Here is a 14,455-nt window from a genome sequence, read left to right on the forward strand (position 1 = left end):
AGCGGTCTCTGAATGTGATTTGTCACATATTTCAGTGTTGATATGATACAAAACATACACATTTGTTGCCTTCAGTGGTGGACAGTAACGGAGTAAATTCACTTGAGTACTGTACTTAAGTACATATCCAGAGGATTTGTACTTTACTTGAGTATTAGATTTCTTTGGTACTTATTACTCTTACTTGAATACATTTCCAAGACAAATTTTTTTACTTTTACTCGAGTTAATTTCTAGGAAGGCTGAAAAGTACTCGTTACTTTCAGGTCTGCTCTCTTTTTTTTTTCTAAAATACTATTGGACACAAGCTGTGTTTGTCAAAGAAGGAAACCTATCACAGTGCACGCTCTCCACTGGGATCTACGTAAAAGCGGAAATACGTCATCCCTCCCCATAAGGACACCACCAAAGTAGCCACGCACTCGACTGCGTTTGTCACACAAAACCGCGACAATGGCTGCATCAGATGTAGTTTTTTGTAAAGCAGTGATTCTCAGCCAGTGGTCTGGGGACAACATTGGTCTCTGAGGGGGTTCCAGTTCCCAACTTAGCTAAATGATAGAGAGTTAGTTGGACGGTGCAGGTTCATTTGGTTACAGTTTTAATGATTGTTAATAAACATCTGCAACATCTGCTGTCCTCCTGTGATCCCATTCATTTGATTTGTTTTATAGGTGTTTCTGCAGGCTTTATGTAACATTGTGGTTCTAAAAGCAAGCACATCAGTGCAGGTGGTTTCAAAGAGTTCATTCTCAGAAACAAGTGTTAAAAGGTCCTTAAATTCATTTAGAAAAAATTATAGTAATTCATTGATGTGAAAAATAAGACATTTACTCTTACTCTTACTCTTACTTTTACTTAAAGTAAATTTAAAAGCATGTACTTTTGGATACTTAAGTACCTTTAAAAGCAAGTACTTTTTTACTCTTACTCGAGTAACATGTCGACTGAGCTACTTTTACTTGTAACAGAGTAAATTTTGACCAGTAGTATTTGTACTCTTACTCAAGTACTGGGGTAGAGTACTCTGTCCATCTCTGGCTGCCTTCCTAGTCTGCAGAAACGTTCAAACATTTTAAAATGAGTTTCTTCGTCTTCTCCATATCGCCTTGTGCTCTGTCCTTGCCTTAGGACGCCTTCCACTGGTGTGATGGAAGACCAGCAACTACCTTTACAGGATACACTCTTTGAATGGAGTTTAAAATGAACGTCATTGTTGAAAGCAAAGAAACTGTTGGATATTCACAATATTTAATGACTCCTGTAGAAAAATCCTTGTACTCACTTTCACTTCACAGACTTTGTCGCTCTTTACTTTCTTCCTTATAAAAAAGAATGAAAGTCACGTCCATGTTGGCCAGAGCAAGAATCTACAGATTAAATTTAGGACTATTTCAACACCTGCCCTGATAATTGGCCAGAATCAGTGTCAGTCTGGAGGAATATGATGATGGATGCATGATGGACAGTCAAAGTCACTCCCCTTCCAGTTTCCCTTACTTCACAGAAACTTTGTCTGGTAGTGAATGAAGAGAGACAACTCTTCAAAAACTGCATAGTGCACCTTTAAGTTTCTTATCTGTCCACACCCCTTTCACACAAAGTGCAGCAGTTATTTAAGACAGTGCTTTCAAAGAGAAAGTGAATGTAATATTGTAAATATTAACAAGGCACACTGATGTCATCAAATCCACCATGTCACCACATTTCCATGCTCATCACAAGTAAGATGGCGTTGCCAACACTCATCGTGTCGTTGTTCTTCCTCTCCATGGCGAGCGTCTCCGGTAAGTTTTAGCCTCAGAAATCTGTCTTTCTATCTATCTTTTCGATCTTTTTTGGCATCTGCTGAGTTAAAAAAAAAAAGAAAAGAAAAGAAAAAGAAACACACCTCGTCTAAATGTTAACTAAGTTTTTACTGTAGCCTCTTAAATCTGAGTGGATTTGTTTTCCTGAGAGGTACAACAATAAATATAGTGGTATTCAGTATAAGTATACTGATATTGGGCTTTAAATGCTGTTCTTCCTGTTTAGAGGATCTCATAAAACTCCTCAATGAGGAACCGGCTCAGCTGGAATTTTCCATTGATGTGGGTTTAAACAAGTAAGATAATAAAGAGATTTGGAGGAAGTGATTATCACTTTGATACATGTGTGTACAGCAGTAACTTAGAAGTGAGTTATCAGAAGTGAAACATCATGCTACACAGAGAGTTGTCTGTTGCGTTCCCTCCGGAGCATTTAGCAAAGCTAAATAACACGACCTGCTTCTGACCTGTTCTAAACTGGCTCTGAGTCGGTGATGTGTTTTATTTGCCAACATTTATGCCCCTATGGTGTGGTTGAAAACACCAGCTTCAGGCATAATGGACAAACACTGTAGTGACAATAAGCAGTGCTTATTTATTATTATGAGCACTATTGTCATTATGGTTGAGAGTGTATTCAGGGACACAGTAATAATAGTTATTTTGGTTCAAATTTTTATGTTTTTTCCAGATTTCAGTGTCCAGTAAATGTGCAAGAGTGAACTTGATTGTTATGGCAGCTGCATCAGTGTGTTCAGTAACACAGTGTGTAGTTGTGCAAACTTGCCAACACCATTTAAATGTAATTGATTTGGCTGGATTTGTTAGTATGTGATGTGATGTATTAAAACTACGTGTATCGTACACAGCAACTAGTATTTCAGCTGTTTTTACATCTTCAGTGGAATATCGCAATATGTATTGTATCGCAATGTATCTTGATATAATCGACTATGACCCATTGTTACGGCCTCACAACGGCTCAAAAGGACAAATACCCCAGCACCTTGAGCGCATGGAGGTTTTCCCAACCATTTTGAAACAACAGAGCAAACAGGGGGTGAGGAAAGAAGCCTTAGTAGAGAGGGAGGAGGCACTACCTGAAACACAGAACATACCAGGCACACGTAACACCCCCACCCTAAAATAGTGAACTATAAAAGACTGAAAAAACCCAATGCCCAGCACATTGACTTCTGTTTTGTGTTGTGCATTTACAAACACCAGAGGATTGTGGTCACTGTAAATGACAATGGGGCACTAGCACTGCCAACATAAAGCTCATTTCCTGTGCAAATATTCACAACATGAATCTGCCTCCTTGGTCAGGTTGCATTCTTTAGGCAAATCAGACACAGAGAAAAACTCCACCAGTGCTTTTTAACAGTTGTTGCCATGATCTTACACATGGGATGGCTTCAGGAAACACAAAGTTGTTTTAAACACATGCTGATCAACAAAAAACTGTGTTCCCTGCCAGCAAGCTTACAATCACACTGTCTTGCAGAAAGTAACAGGTGGACATCAGGGGCGGATTTAGTCACTGGGGCCCTCCACGTCCTCGTACTGCACTGACAAGAGTTTTATTCTCACCTCAACACAAGGTTATCAATACGGGCAGCAGCAAGTAGGTTCAGCCTGGATATTGTTGTATCTTGTGTTACTACTTAGTTGAGCTAGAGCAGGGGTCACCAACACGGTGCCCACGGGCACCAGGTGGCCCCCAAGGACCACCTGAGTCGTCCTCAGGCCTGTTCTAAAAATGAAAATTAAATATTGATATTGTCTGTTTCCCACCTTGTTAAGTCATTGTTGATAATTATTGTGAGAAATAATTAGCGTTTAATTAATCAGTGTCTTCACATAGATGAGTATCATTAATCATTAATAATCATATAAGACTAAAGGCAAACTGAGTAAATGTGTTATTTCAGAAGAGTGAATCAAACTGGTAGCCCTTCGTATGACTCAGTACCCATGAAGTAGCTCTCAGTTTCAAAAAGGTTGGTGACCCCTAATTTAGATAGTCCTTACAAGAGACGGAATTCCAACACTACTAGAACGGCTGTAAGTCATTTTGACCGCAAGATATTAAACTCTATAATCTCTCATGTAAATACTGTAGTTTCTGGGCTTTCTTCATCAAAGGTGTCGGTGTATAGTATGTTGATAAATGATTCTGCAGAGGCAAGGCTGGTGGAATGTTAGAGAAATCTTTATTGAAAACAGATCTCAATGCCAGCATCCGTCCAGGCACAGCTGCTACCTGGGTTTCTCAAATGTATGACAAAGTTCTGCCCAATGCTTTGCCCTCTGCTCTAACAGAAATCCTATCGCCTTCGATCTCGGAAATCTACAAAGTACCACCACCCTTCTCCGCTTGTGCGGGCCTTATCAAAGTCTAATCACTGCATCGTCCCACTTCTTCTAATTGGTCACTTTGGTGGATTGAGGGTCCATCTATCCAAAAGAAGTTAGTCTGCCTCCTCCTGTACATTATCTAATGTTTTTTTAACAGGGACAATACATGCAGCATTGCCACAGAGAATGGGAAAATGTGATGCACATAAGACGTCTAGCTTCAGCTAATTTGCAGTCTCTAACTTCCGCTGAGGTCACTTCTTGGAACTCACAGCCTAAAATGGACCGGATTGTCTCTTCATGCTTATATGGCGATGTATACCTTAAGTCAGCTCTGAACAACTAGTATGGGAGATAAATTCAGTTTTATTGTTTCATATTGATCTGTCCTCCAGCTAACCTTTACGCACACACATAGAGAGCTGTTTAATGGCTCCGGGGCCCCTAGATAGATGTAAACATCACATCCGCCATCTCTCTTACCTCACAGTAAGGGAAAACAACTATCACTATTAAAGATTAGCTCTGAATGTGTAAATGTGAGGACACCTCAATACCCAATTGAGTGATGAATGCATTCATTCATTGTGTCATGATATTTATATTTAAAAAAAACGAAATAATACCAAAATGTAAGTTTAATTATACATTTATCAATATTCATATCATTGCACATAGTAAACCGTAATTATTGCATATATTTATACAAGATTTTGATAGAGAAATCTCAGAACAAGAAAATTAACAATTAAAAGTAACTTATTTGATCATGAAACATTTTATTTTAACACTTAATATATAATAAAATGAATAATAATAATTGAAAAAGCTGGAAACGAGCTGATCTGAAACAAAAACAAAGAGCCGTTATGATCACTAGTCACACTAGCCGTTTTTAAACAGCCTCTCTGCATTATCTCCGGAGCGGTGGTTCGCCAGTTCTCCGCCGATGGTAATTCACACAGAGCCAGTGGTGGTTCTAGACCAGTTTTAATAGGGGGGCCAGGTTGGGGCCGGCTTTTTTGTTAGGGGGCACATACAACCCGGAAAAAAGGATAAATCCCTCATTCAGACAAAACAGTGTTTACAATTTCACCAGTTTTGATTGGGTAGTAGCGTTTCCCTTCAAAACAAAATCATTGCAAGAAATCTGTCATTGTATTATTAATGCAGACTCCCTGTCAGGGGGGCCACAGGGGCTCCAGACTCAGAGTTACGGGGGCACTGGCCCCTGTTGCCCCCCCCCCCCCCCCCCCCCCCCCTAGAACCGCCCCTGCACAGAGCGAAGCATCTCCGCCTTCAGGTGTATAATTCACAAGTTTATGAGTTTGGGGGCCCCTGGTGGACATTTCCTAAATTTCACTTATGTCTACTGCCAAAGAAGCCAGACAGACAAGATCAGCCATGAAACTGACAGTAAATTCCACCTCACCCTCATCATTAAGATCTTAACCAGGGTCTGTAATTACTTCACTATAAATGTATAATGACTTCCTGAAAGTTGGAGCTCCACCACAGCACACCCCTCAAACATCCTGAGTCTGCTACATACAGTAAATGTATTATAATATCAAAATCCCTAGTATCGAGTTATAACGTGTTATTGTTAAAATGTTCACTGATATCTGGTCTGTTGATTATCTGTAATTTAATATTGATTTGGTTTCTCTAAAGTCCAGTATTTCTGAAATGTTATATATGGTAATGATCAAGTGGCTCCTCTCTCCCTCTCATACATACGTTAGTTCCCCCGGACGTCACTTCCACATGTGACCAATCCGTGTGAAAGTACAGAAATTACAGCTAGACGACACAGCAACATACACTAAGTAGCCACAGATGATGATGACAGGTAACGTTAAGCCGCTGCTCTGCATCACGTTCTCCACGTGTCTGATGGTCGCATCTGGAGACTCAGGTGAGCGGAATCAAACTATTATAACCGGATATTTCTTTGTAGCTGATGCGTAATAGACAGCCTCAGTCACCGTGCTGGCTGTTAGACAGCTGGCTCCGTGTCTTAAGTTGAATTTCCAGCATTTAAGGCGAACAAAAAAAGGGGGAATGAACAGTAACTGTTTTTGGTGACCTGGAGGGTCTGAGAGCCGACCGACGACCGACGAAGAAGTTAGAACAAAAAGATTTCGAGTTACTTTCGGTTTTGAGCTCCGCTAACTGGAGTGAGGATAAAATAATGTGATCGTGCGTCTCTTCTAGACTCTCCAGGTGTTATCGGACCCAGTTACTTAAGTTATCAACCATTTCTCGGAGATTGTAACGCTCAAAAAGAATTGATTTTGTTTTATAGACGCTTCTTTCTCAATGTTAGTTAATGGGAACAGCCTTTGTGACGATGTAATTACCAGTGTTGGGAATAATGGCGTTACTTTTTTCAGTAACGGGGAATCTAACTAATTACTATTTCCATCGTTACAACACCGTTACCGTTACCGACTATTAAATGTGGCGCGTTACAAACTGAGGCTGCTGTCATCGACTCTGCTCTCAGCCACCGGTTTTATTTTCCTCCGGTGAGGGAGGATGGAGGGGCGGGACAATCAGTGGCAATGTCCGGTGTACACACAAACCACACACGCACTCAGCAGCCTCACACACACTGAAACTAGCAGAGGGGAACTGCAGCAATGACGAGTCCGGAGGGGAAGTGAATGTTTTCAGAGTGGAAGTACAGACACTACTTTAACCTCTTTTGTCCACGTCTGTTGTAAGCAACTCTGATCTAATGAATCATCTCTCAACGGCACACGCTTCTACAACACTAACACTGGACAAAACTCTGTTGCTGTCCATATCCATACTTGTTTATTTAATCAGTCAATAAATAATAATAATAATAATAATAATGATAATAGCATAGTTTATTGATAGGAAGACACGCGGATAAGTAAAGTAATACAGAAAGCTTTGGGTCATGTGGTCATCGCCCCGTGCAATCCTGAGTTACAGGCTGCAGTCAGACACTAACTCAGGGATGATATTGATGTGACCACTGTATAACTATACTTGTTGTGGATCCTTGATAATTAGTGTATTTATTTATCCTCCTAAAATCATTGAAACTCATTTAAGTCGGCTATAACTTCATTTATAGGTTAAAACGGTGTGAATAAACGTGTCACGTTACAAAATATTATATAACAGCAGCAGCAGCATAAACAACAACGACAATAAAAGTATACCACCAAAACTCATCTCATGATTGTTAATTTAAAGACAAGTTGTAGCGTATGACAGAATGACAGCCTACTTCTCAATACAACATATCCTCGCAGTTCTGCTGTGGACTGCAGTAACACACCGGTGGGCGTTCCCGTCGGGGTCAGTCGTTTTTTGGCAAGCAGTCGTTTTCTGGCACAACACCTGTCCGTCATGCAGGAAGACAATCTTCTAAATACATATGTACAGTGGCTGTTCTAGACCAGTTTTAATAGGGGGGCCAGGTTGGGGCCGGCTTTTTGTTAGGGGGCACATACAACCGAGAAAAAATGATAAATCCCTCATTCAGACAAAGTAGTGTTTACAATTTCAGCAATTTTGATTGGGTAGTAAACTGCTGAGATACTTTATTTCTCATCATTGCAAGAAATCTGTCATTGTATTATTAATGCAGACTCCCTGTCAGGGGGGCCACAGGGGGGTCCAGACTCAGAGTTACGGGGCACTGGCCCCTTTTGGCCCCCCCCCAGAACCGCCCCTGCATATGTAGATGCCAAGTATGCTAAAATCGCTAAAAGCTCAAAAGGGGGAAGAAATAACGCAATAGCTTTTCCTGGTATAGTGGAGTAATTCTGTTACTAACTCAGTTACTTTTTGGGAGAAGTAACTAGTAACTATAACTAACAACTTTTTTAAAATAACGTGTCCAACACTGGTTATGACACAGTTTGGCCCCCAGGAGAACCAGGTGCTCCTCCTGGTGGTTTGACTGCTACCTGGCTCATAAAACTGCAAAAGCAAGCTACATTATGAAAGTATCCAACTTACGCCAGTGTTTACACATCATGTAACAACATGTCATATTTTAATGGAAAGCATCATCATTGTTTTCATAAGGTACATGCATATATTGACAGTTTTAAATGCCACTCAGGACGACATACACAGGTTCCTCAGGTTACTGGTTTCATTTCACTGATAAGTTGACAAGTTCTGTTTCAGTATTCATGATTCTAGAACAGTTTTTGTGTAAAGCTAAGAAGAAGTTACTGGAGGCTAAATGTGCTTTTGTTTTACTACAAACACTGGATTCTAAAACACAGCGACCAGCTTCTTGTGTTGTGAGTATTTTGTTGTAGACGATCCAACGGCCTCGATGCAATCATAATATTTTGTTTCTGTTTGTCTTTAACAGTGTTGCAGTGCACAAATAGAACCATTGAAGTAAAAGCTGGTGACACAGTGATTCTCCCATGTTTACAAAAGGACAAGACGGATATCAGCCTTGAAGAAGTTGAGTGGACATTTAAGGATCCAACTACAGGGGAATATAAAAATGTCCATACATATTTTCAGGGTGAAGATTTCCTTCAGCTACAGAGTGACGACTTCAAAGACCGAACATCTCTTTTCAAGGAGGAACTGTCCTCAGGGAACTGTTCTCTAAGACTGCTAGTAACCACATCTCACAGTGGCAGATACCACAGCTGTGTTGGAGGGATTCTCTGCTGTACTGTCAGACTCAAAGGTACGTACTAAAACTATTTCAGGGTGTCCGCGGGGTTGTAAAAGGTATTAAAAGGTAGTAAATGAAATTAGTAAAAATTAAGGCCATTAAAGAGTATGAAAAAGTAATAAACATCATCTAACGATGTGTTCAATTTTCAAACCACTATCCACCTATGAGTTTTTTTCCATTGGTGGCAGGTGCAGGCCTAAATCGCGTGAATTGATTTATATAAATTACATGTGCGAGTAGGACCTGAGAGGTATCGATGATTTGACGTCAGACAGTGTGCGACGCGGTTATTTGCGGCTCCAGACTGCGTCGTGGCATTTTGCGACCGGTAGTGGAAGGGAACCAGAGCGAATCAAAGAATCTGGACTCTAGAGTGACAGGTGGCGGGCCAATGTGTGTTGGCAAGTTACTAAAGCCTGGTTTATGCTTCTGCGTCGCGGCGACGGCGTAGCTACGTCGTCGACCCTACGCTGTCATTGAGCATTCGAAGTTCTGTGTCGAGGGAACGCGTTGATCTGCAATTCACTGCCAAGCCGCTAGGGGGGTGTGGCTGTGTCTTTGTTTGGTTTCGGGGGGTTCATATCGGATTCCTTGGTTTTCTTCCGGTCAGACAGTAAACAATGGCAACTGAGATGGAGCGGGTGTTTTTGGAGATGGAGCTCGTGGATATTGAACAACAAATGCTTGTTATACTGTTGACCGGAAAAGCAACTGCCAGAAATGACGTTCTGAGCGGACCAATCACAGTCCTTGCCGTCTCGACACGTCTACGTGATGCGTAGTCAGGATTTTTTGGAGGCGCACGTCAGGCTACAGCGTAGGGTCCGCGTAGGGGTCTGCATCGATGACGTAGCTACGCCGTCGCCGTGACCAGAAGCATAAATCAGGCTTAATGTGTGGAGGGGGAGGGTCCGAAAGTTGTTCCGAGCGCAGAAGGAGAAGGTTTCACTTTAAGTGAACAATGTCGAAACGAGCTTCATGATTCCACCTACGTGTCCGCTGCGTGTCGGAGCTGAGCTGCTTTTTCACTTTACATAATGTCGTCACTTCCACCAGGTCCGCTGATAAGCAGGACTTCTATTTCGGTGGATGCCGAAGCACGACGCAGCAATCCAGCTGAATTTAGCACTGAGCAGACAGGAAGTCACTCACTGAAACAATATAACATCCGGTTACGTTTCAAAATAAAACACTCCATGTTGACACCAGCACACAAATCTCAAAAAAGAGACAAACACAAGCTCTTCTAGTAATCTATCAGTCAGGAACACTTCGTGTTGTTGTTTTTACAACACATACCTTTAACTGCGACACTGCAAAACTGGATCGAAGCAGTAACGCACCGGACACGTGGTGGAATCTCTGGGTTATTTTCTCCCTGATAAGTGTGCCAGAGTCAAATCCTTACTCAGATGATGAGTCCAAGTCTGAAGACAGGAGTGTGACGGAAACGGGTAGAAAATAATGTTTTTGTGATGAATGAGTGCGCAAATTTGACTAGTCAAGGTTTCTCAGAGAGACAAATTCCATGAACCGCAGATTTTGCAGTCGATACCCTCAACATGTGGGGAACACGAAATCTGCAGGTCATGCTGCACTACACAGTTAAAACACAACACACTGGTCAAACACAGTGCTAGTTTAAGGGATAAAATATGCCGTGACCTGTACTCCGATGAAAATGCAACTCCACTGTTAGTTGCATTATGAAGACAAGAGGCTCATAATCAGTGCGCTGAGGAAGCTGAATTAATATTGTGTTGGTATTAAAAAATATTGTGAAGGTATTAAAAGGTGTTAAATTCATCTTAAGAATTCCTGTATATACCCTGTATTTTATCATGAGGTTTGTAACCAAATGTACACAAGATGCTTCACAGGTAATAACAGCTTTCTTACAGTTGTTTGATGCAGTAATGTGACATTAAATCAGATGTCTAGATGATGTGCGCACAAATTGTGTTTTATTATCGTTTCATTGTTATTTACCGTCACCTTATCTGAAGTCAGTCACAACTTGGAGAACAAACTGAGCTCATAAAACTTCCCGGAAAGATGTAATAAATGTGCTGCTTGCTTGTTAAAACTTAAAAGACTTTCTCTTTTTTAACAGTCCTTCCAAAAGAAACAAACGACACCTCTCAGATGCATCAGAATGTTACTGAGTCTCCAGTTAACCCACTCAGTAAGTTGAACTTGCTTCATAATTCAGCTTCCAGATCATCTTCACACCTTCAGTGAGGTGAACAGTGTGCAGCTGTTGCAGCCTCTGATTTTTATAGTACAGATGTTAAAGGAAGTGGAACGTACTCGTCATGGAGTTACCAGAGCTTCATTATTAAAATGACCCGACAACAACAACAGGGTCATATTTGGCACCATTGTGTCAGTGGATCAGTTTGAAGTATTTCAGGAGGAGAAACAGTCAGTGAGCTGGTAGTTGATGAACTGGAGGAACAGCTGAACTGCAGTTTATGCAAAGTCAAGAACACACCTGCAGCACACCTGCAGCACACCTGCAGCACAGTTCACCTTAACATGTGCAGCTGTACACTTGAAAAGTGTTGTTTGCTTTTGTTTCCCTTCTCTCAGCAGAAGCATGCAGCCTCCTGCAGCTGTGAACAACTGGAATATATTATGTACATGGATGGACAGAGAAATATAAATTAGAAATCTGAAGCAAATCACTGACACTAACATCTCTCCTACATTCTTTCAGATGGCACAGACGGACAGAACAATATTATTGGTGGTGTTGTCGGTGGTGTTCTTGGTGTTGTTGCTCTCATCATCATCACTCTGGCCTACCGTCATCGTGAGCAGCTTAAGAACTGTAAGTCAAACGTCTCTCAACTTTATCATTATTGACACATTTCCTGTTAAACAGACAATCAAGATGTAAAGTTGCTTCACTCGCCCTGTTGTTGGTTTAAATGTTGCTGCTCCTCTGAGCTCAGTCAGTATCACTGACAGTTAACATCCTCTGTCAGTCAGTGTGACACTTTTAGTGACGTAACATTATAGAAACTAAGTGTGAGGGTCAGTTTGTATTCTGACTTTCATCAGGGTTCATACGGGTGCCTGAAATCCTTGAAAGTGCTTGAATTTCAATGTTGTGTTTTCAAGGTCTGAAAAGTGCTTGGATTTTAGTTTAAGTGCTTGAAAGTGCTTGACATTATAACTCTGTGTCTTGGCAAAAGTGGGATCAGACTGGATAGTTTGCTTAATACAAGGAGAAATAAAATCAGTGTGTGTGTATCATCACACATGCAGCCTGGTAGCAATAGAGAAGGACGGCTGAGGAGAAGGTGAATTTGATGCAATTTGGACTGACAATATTATTAAACTTTGATGAGTGAGCCAAAGGCTTATAAAAGTTTATGTCAAAAAAGTAAATTACAGGCTGCTCTCAGATCTCTCCTTGTCTTGCTGCAAGTGTACCTGAAGAACACCAAGTGGCTTCCCTTTCTTTGGATAAAACTTTGTGTTCTTCTTTAATTTCTAAAGTTTTTGCTATTATGAAACATCATTTTAGATGTTTACAGCATAATTCAATGTACATAATTGTGTTAAAAAGTGAAAAAAATATGTGTTTTACCCCATCGATAAGGTACTGGACATTTTTGAAAATGACCCTTAAAAGTGCTTGAAAAGTGCTTGAATTTGACCTTGAAAAATGTGTACGAGCCCTGTTTCATGCAGGAGGTCAGAGTTGATGTCCTGTCACAGACCAACTACTGATGTAGGTTTTTAATTAAAATCTTCACTTATAAATACAATGAAGTGAACACTTTGTCATCATCACCTTCATAACATGAACATTTAATGCCTCATGCTGCTCTTGTAAATATGAACATAAACTTGACCAAATGAAGCCGTCACATGTTTTTAAGTTATCACTGTGAAATATGTTTACTTAGTAATAGTGAGCTGAGAGGAAGTTTGAGGTGATGGAGGAGAAATAATACTGACTATAAGGTGTTTGAATAAAGTGTTTGAATAAAGTTTCTCTCTTGTTTAACGTTTTTTTTTAACAGACTGCCCCGGAATGAAGCCCAAAAAAACGACAAATCTATCAGGAAGTTCCGGTACAGGTTCGGCAGCCACCTCAGAATCAAGGTAACCCAAACTCTGAGGTCATGTAGGAGCTTTAATATCACCAGATGATAACTGGGGTAGAAAATGTGATTCTGCTGCACAAAGTTTAATAGAATCCAACAGATTGTTGTTTTCTCACCAGAGCAGAAAAAATAGAACGATAAAAAAAAACAATAAAAGGCACAAAGAAGTTATAGTAGTGATTCTTCAGTACAAATGAAGAAGAACCATCAGACAGAACTGCAGACTGATGACTTACAGTTTATCAAGATGGACGACTGACAGCTCATCAAAGTGAATCCAGCACATCATGATCGCCTCCTGGTGGCTGAATGTGATGTAGCTCATAAACACAACTCCTCCATGTTAGTAGAGGAACTAACAAGTAGTGGTGCAACAGATCATCGTTGATCCGTGATGCGTTCGGATCGATATCTTCGGTTCGGCACACACGTGATCCGCGGATTGATTTATGTAAAAAAAAGTTGTGCGCATGTTCAATCCACACACTTGTTAAACAGCGAGGTCATGGCGAGCGGAGGAACGGAGGAGCCTGAACGCCCCGCGTCATTTAAATGGAAGCATTTTGGCTTCCCTGTCAAATATAATGATGAAGGAAAGATGTTGGTGGATAAAACTGTGACGGTGTGTAGGCACTGTGGCACAAGAAAGCCAGAAAACAGTGGAAACACATCAAGCATGGCCACGCATTTGAAGCGACATCACCCCGGTGTTTCACTGACAGGAGTGAGAACGAAGGCTGCTCAACAACCGCTTATCACCGCGGCATTTGTTTCGTCTTCCGAAATCATCTGAAAAATGATCCAATCCGTCAGTTTTTTGATCCGTTGCACCCCTACTAAACAAGTCAAAGTACATGTCAAATACATCTTTACAAAAGATGTTTTCAGATAATGAAGGTTGTTCTCATCTTGCTGGTGATAATTTGGCTTCATATTTGCTCAGTGGACGAAGTCACGTATATATTAATGACAGTCTGTTGTTCTGCTTGCATGTTCAGATAAGATGTTTGCAAGCGACAGGAATGTTTTGGGGTAAGATATGTGTTTAGTGGAAGGACTAAAATTAAAATTTAATACACTGTCAAAATATAAAGAACTGAGACACATTGCTCTCTAACCCAAGGATCAGAACAAGAAGATATATGACCTTTTTTAAGAAAACTGATGTGATTTATTAAAAAACGCTTTGCTTTGAAATTGTAGGGATTCATTACCTGCATGTAAAACTGCTCTCACCTTGTTCTCTCACAGAGAACTAACCAGCGAACCAAAACCCAAATGAAGAACAGACACAGATGATTGAAAATGAGGACCAGGACGATCCAGCTGATGGCAAATGAACAGTAACATCCATTGTTCCACCAAGAATTGAAGTAAAACACTCAAGTGAAAAGCTGTCTGAAGAAAAGAGAATGCATTTCTAGTTATCCAGAGATGACGTCTAGTATCATTTCATCCAAAGATTTTGT

Source organism: Sparus aurata, unplaced genomic scaffold, assembly GCF_900880675.1.
Source record: "Sparus aurata unplaced genomic scaffold, fSpaAur1.1, whole genome shotgun sequence".
NCBI lineage: Eukaryota > Metazoa > Chordata > Actinopteri > Spariformes > Sparidae > Sparus > Sparus aurata.